A 6,045-nucleotide genomic window follows, 5' to 3' on the forward strand; every position below is an offset into this window, starting at 1 on the left:
GACCGCCGTCTTATGCAGGCATACGTCACGCTTTGCAAAATATTTACTTTGAAAGCCTGCTTGTGTTTAGGTAAAAAACAAAGGACATTAGCTACAATTAGCAAAGAGAAAACCGGCGGGGCAACTGCCTGCAAATCAGATCCGCCAACTACCTACAACATCCTCACCCTCAACCTCTTATCATGCAACTCGTGCCTCCTGATATAGTCGCTTTTTTAGCCACCGTGACAGAGGCGGTGTGTGCCCATGTCTTGAATGGCCACCTCGGTAGCGCAGTAGGCAGCGCGTCAGTTTTATAATCTGAAGGCCATGAGTTCAATTCTCACCCGGGGCAAAGGCGGCATTTTTTTTCTTTCTTTGGGTCGTCGCAATATATTCGAGTTGCCCATTTAGGATATTAAATTACTTCAATTCTCTAGTAATAACCTTATACATGCAACACGTGCCTCCTGGTATAGTCGCTTTTTTTAGCCACCGTGATAGAGGCGGTGTGGGCCCATGTCCCGAACATCCGCCTCCGTAGCGCAGTAGGCAGCGCACCAGTCTCATAATCTGAAGGTCGTGACTTCATACCTCACCCGGGGCAAAGGCGGCATTTTTTTCCTTTCTTTGGGTCGTCGCAATATATTCGATCTTTGGGTCGTCGCAATATATTCGAGTTGCATATTTAGGGTACAATACCCCTGTCACACGGGCACTTAAAAGTTTTTAGTAAGTGGTCTTTTTCCTAAAAGGAGTTCCTGACAGCAGACACATGGCACAGAGTGAACTCCTTTTCAGAAGCGGTCTTTTTCGTAAACGGAGTTCGTCGATCTCTTTTACGGCTTCGAATGAGTAGCCTCAAAACCAGTGGGCGCAAGCTATTTTCGAGTTGTGAGAAAAAAGAGCGAATGCTTATTTTTCTGTCACCAAAACTCTTTGTAAAAACAAATTTCATATCCTGCAGAAGGTGTAATGAACTCTTTTAATGGTTATTTCCTTTTCTACTCTCGTAAGCAGCTACAACGCGTCGGCAATATCACGTGGTGACGCTCGGTCTTGCGCCGCGCCATTTTGCCCAAGCGAGGAAAGCGTGGCAGTCGTGTGTTTGCCCGTCATTCAAGTGGTCAAGCTTGTATAGGGCAATGCCGACTCGCTTCTCAGGAGTGATGGTTTCACGCACGCTGGTGCACTGTCTTTCGAGGTCACTACGCAAGCTCTCCACAATGAAACGAAAGGTGGACGGGTACACTCCAAAAGATTGCTTGAAGTTCTGCTCACTGAGGTGAGGTACAGTTCCCTCGAACCACCTCTCGTTTCGTCTGAAGGCCCTGATCGATCGATCGCAGGCCTTCTCCAACACCTCCAGTGCGCACAGCAAGTAATTGCTGAACAGCAGTTGCTGCTTGATCCTCTCCTTGGCGGTTTTTGCACCGTGTGCCTCGCTTTCCAGAGCGAGAAGGTAGGCCGTGAGGCTTGCGATCCTCGCTTTTTTTTCTGTACGGTCGCTTATAACGTGTTGAGAGCACTCGAGAGCAGCGAAAAACAAATATAGTAAATAAAAGCCCAGTGGCGCCAGACGGACTTGTGCACATCGCTAGTTATTGGAATGCTTCCTTAACTAGTGCAAGAAACTTTCACATTGGTGTTTCTTCATCTCTTATTCTTTAATTTATTTGAAGAAACTAGCAGTGCAACAAGTCTTTAATTTGTACATCGTGATACATCATTTAATTTTCAGTGCTTCTGTTTTAACTGCTAGCGCCGCACTTTCGCTAGCGTCTTCGAACGAAAACACTAAAAGGAGATCGTTGCTGCCGTGTGTCTGCGCCGCAACACCTCTTTGTTAAAAGTCTTTCAACTTCGTAAAAAGACTGCTTACTTAAAATACTTTTTGCGTGCCCATGTGACACAGGTATATGACATGCTGAAGCACTTACCTCATGAAACGCATAAAACTCTCTCGGTTTTTGCAACTCCGTATGGTCTTCTGGCGAGATTTTCGCTGCGTGGAAAGAGGCCATTGCAATACCTATTCTTTAACAGGGCAAGGATTCATCTGCCATATCGAGTTACAGACCTATTGCTCTGACTCGCTGCCTCTGCAAATTATTTGAAAAAATGATAAATTGCCGATTATTATATTTCCTAGAATCAAACTCCTCGACACATATCAGTGCAGATTCCGAGTGGGTTGATTCACCTCGGACCATCTCATCCGCATAAAGGCGTAAATCCGGAAAGCTTTCATTCATAAGAACTTTTTTCTATCTCTCCTCCTTAACATAGACGAGGCATACGATACAAGGCGGCGTTTAGGAGTCTTGAGAGACCTCTCGCACTTATATATACGAAGTAATATGCTAAGTGTAATTGAAAATTATCTGTACAATTCAGTGTACAAGTGGGCAATGCATTGTCATGACTGTTCGTGCAAGAAACTGGAGTGCCGCAGGGCGGTGTTCTGATTTGTACTCTCTTTATTGTCATAAAAACTCCCTGGAATGGTGCATCCCGCGTAACATCTTTTATTCAACATACGTTGATGTTTCACAGATACGTTTTAAATCCTGTAATCTCTCGGCGTGCGGGCGACAGGTTGAGCTTTGTGTGAACAAGGTCTGTATATGGGCAGACAAGAACGGTTTCAGTCTGTATCCACAAAAAGTTACTGTGTTCTGTTCTCTAGGGAGAGAGGCCTCTACCCCGATCACCATGTAGTGTTGTGGGGTGAGCACGTAGCTGTCATGAGGGAACAGAAAGTTTTAGGCATAATTCTGGACACGAAGCTCACATTTGTACCACACATTAGGCACATTAAGAAAAAATGGATGAAGACAATGAACTTCTTAAAGGTGCTGTGCCGTATAAGTTGAGGCAGCGACAGAAAATGTTTGATGGGCTTTTAAAGCCTTATATGAAAGCATTTAGACTATGGGAAAATAGTTTACGAGTCCACAACACCAACTGCCTTGAAAATGCTGGACCCTGTTCATCATCTAGGTATTAGCCTTTCTACAGGTGCTTTTCGTACAAACTCCCTGAAAAGCCTTTACGCGGACTAAGACAAATGGTCGCTACGTGTACAAAGAGTGTACCCGTCTTTTACGTATATCTTGAAAATAACCGCAAGCACCGACCATCCCACATAACCTGCTGTAAATGACGCCTCCAGCTCTTAACTTTTTCAAAACCGACTCGCATTGAAACAGCCCTTTTCGCTGCGTGTAGGAGCACTAGCTGAGGACACGGGCGTCCTGCTGCTCGAACACGATGTAATGGCTCCTACTTCATGGCAATGGCAGGTTATAAATTGTGACACATCTTTCATGAATGTGGCAAAGCATGCTCCACTCCTACACATACAGATTTACTGATGCATCAGACCCATGCGGGTGTGTCCTATCTAGTGATGGGCCCATCTTTTCCAGATATTGGTATTCTACACCCTCACACAAGCATTTTCACAAATGAGGCTTATACAATACTGGCAGCAGCAAAACATATTAAAGGATCAGAAATAAGTAATGCAGTCATATACATGGATTCATTAAGCATAGTAAAAACTTTAAAAACAATTATAAAGTACAAAAATCCTGCCGTTGTTTCGCTATACTCTCTTCTTTGTGCCGTTTACACAACGAAACAGCATGTAGTAGTATGCTGGGTTCCAGGACACCGTGAAATTGAGGCAAACGTACTAGCAGATAAGCTTGGCAACATCAGTCTATGCAAATGCTTCGCAGTCATCTGTAGCTGTCTCCGCAGTGGACTTGAAACCCTTCCTGAGAAAAAACTGACAGATTACTGACAGCATACACGGTGAACCCCTTACTATTTTTTATATTTTGATACAATGAATTGAATTAGATCCTATCAGAAAAGAGCGTTTCGCAACACCTTACCGAAAACAAGTATCTCTTCACCCAGCAATGTTCATCGGTAGCGATCCACTTTTCAAACCTCATTCATTATTTCCATTTTTAAAAGATGTTCATAACGTTCACGTGATCTACTGTGGTAATCTGTAGCACGACCTGTCATAACAAGTCGTTGCTGCAGTATGCTGATTACAAAGCACATGTTTCGCGGCCCTTGGAGGCAAGAATGCTGAAGAGACATTCTTGCTCTATAATGTTTTCTTAGCTTTATCATCAGAACCATTGACCACTAATTGTCACTGTACACATTCTATGTCGCTCTCATACTTTTATTACCTATATGTTTTACCTGCCTTTACAGCAACCAATATTAGGCTGCTTTACAGCCAGTCATCGTACCCAAATTTTTTGTCTTATGTACTGGCGCTCTTTAGCCATCACGTGGCCTTTGCGCCAAGAAACGTCATGTATCATCATCGTCATCGTTGCACTTCGCAATCGCTTGTAGACCAGAAACTGTAGAGGTTGCGTCCCCTCTCAAAAGAGTCTTTACATAATAAAAATTTTCTCTTTTTGTCAGGTTTTTATTTTCATCAACAGAGGCCCTAAGCTACTTCCATAGCGAAGACCTATGGCAGAGCTTTCTGTCAAACGTCTGCACCTGGAGTGTGGGAAGCTTGATTGCCTTGCGCAGTGCGTGATCCTCGGGCGTCTGGGATGGCCTTGCAGCTAGAGGCTGGGTTGTCCTAGAACAGTGGTTTTGACGGAATTGCCACTCCCGAGCTTTCAGTGGTTTTGACGGAATTGCCACTCCCGAGCCTTCAGCTGTCCTAGCATTCCTAGCACAGCATCTTGATACGTCAACACAGCTTCAAACTCTGTGGTAAACTCGTCTTCTAGAGTAAGCTCTTTCAGCTCAGAGTTATTCTTATCTAAATCTGCATTGTTTCCTTGTATCCATTCAACCAAAGATGAAATCTTTGCATGGTCAGCACTTTCAAACACTGCATTGGCTTTATTTATCAGACGCATATTCATCTGTAGTTGCTCCGCTCGCTTCTCTTTCAGTGCTTTGACACGATTCATCTTGTGCTTCAACAATGCGTGACCCCACTCACCTCAGTCCACTGATCAGTTATGCTGTCACGGCAAAAAGCAGTGGCCTACGTCCATTCAGGATGTCGTGCCTGGCTTCCTTCTAAGGTTGCCACTGGCCTCACTATGTTCTGTGTTTATTGGAAAGTTCTCTATTAGCACTGAAAGCATGTATTGTCCCAGTGAGTACTCTCCACGCGTTTCGGCACCGCTTTGTGAAATCATTAGTTTAGCATACAAAAAGACAAAACTATATTCACAATATTTACACATAATGGTTCGAACTTAGTTCATGGCAGACACTTTTTCCCTTCTCTTCTTTCCTGAGAGCTCATGCGTTCTTCTCGACGGCTTCTTTTTCTTTATCTCCTCAAAGAAAGGTACATTATCAATGTAGCTTATTAGGTATATTGCTAGCACATCTAGTTATCATACCAATTTACAAATTTCCACTCACACGAATGTTGTTCCTGACTTTACAAGTTTTGTATCAAGATTCTACTGTAGTTTACTCCTATATGATGTGATAGAATGAAAAAAAAAATAATGAATGGTACAAAAAACGGGAGGAGAGACACGCACTTAAAAAAAGGTGTTTCAGTTTTCTGCCTATTACTATAGGTTTTGCGATGCCTGCATGCAGGATCGGAGCCATTGAAACCTTTCTACACCGCACCTTGTTTTGTGTTGCCTCTGGAATCGACCCAGCTTTGACCAAGCAGTGATGTTCTGTGATGACGTCATTGAGTGACGTCGCTATGACGTCATCGTGTGACGATAATCTTTTTTTTATCATTTGTGTGTATGTTATGGACGCTCCCATCGACGATGTCACTTCAAGTTTAATTCGAAGAAGAAAGACACTTCAGTCAATTTTTTCATTCACTCGGGCATTTAAGGCTTTCATATTTAATGCTTTATGATAATAACGTCTGTCGTCTAAATTCCTTACTTCATACAATCTCTATCATGATTTGTGCTCATTTATTTGTGTACTCGAATGAATGGTTTTAATAATGTAGTGTTGATGAGGAATTTGCAAAATCAAAGTATTGATAAATGCATCAGAGGAAAAAGCGATGGATAAGCA

At 43.1% G+C, this 6,045-nt stretch overlaps 1 non-coding gene across 1 annotated transcript; it reads left to right on the plus strand.

The window, feature by feature from the left end:
• Positions 1–261: 261 nt before the first annotated feature.
• On the plus strand, positions 262–334 carry TRNAI-UAU (transfer RNA isoleucine (anticodon UAU)). Its single transcript has one exon. It is a non-coding gene; the product is annotated as a tRNA-Ile (tRNA).
• The last annotated feature ends 5,711 nt before the right edge of the window (positions 335–6,045 follow it).

The sequence above is a fragment of the Rhipicephalus microplus genome, chromosome 3 (genome assembly GCF_043290135.1).
Source record: "Rhipicephalus microplus isolate Deutch F79 chromosome 3, USDA_Rmic, whole genome shotgun sequence".
In the NCBI taxonomy this organism is placed as follows: Eukaryota; Metazoa; Arthropoda; class Arachnida; order Ixodida; family Ixodidae; genus Rhipicephalus; species Rhipicephalus microplus.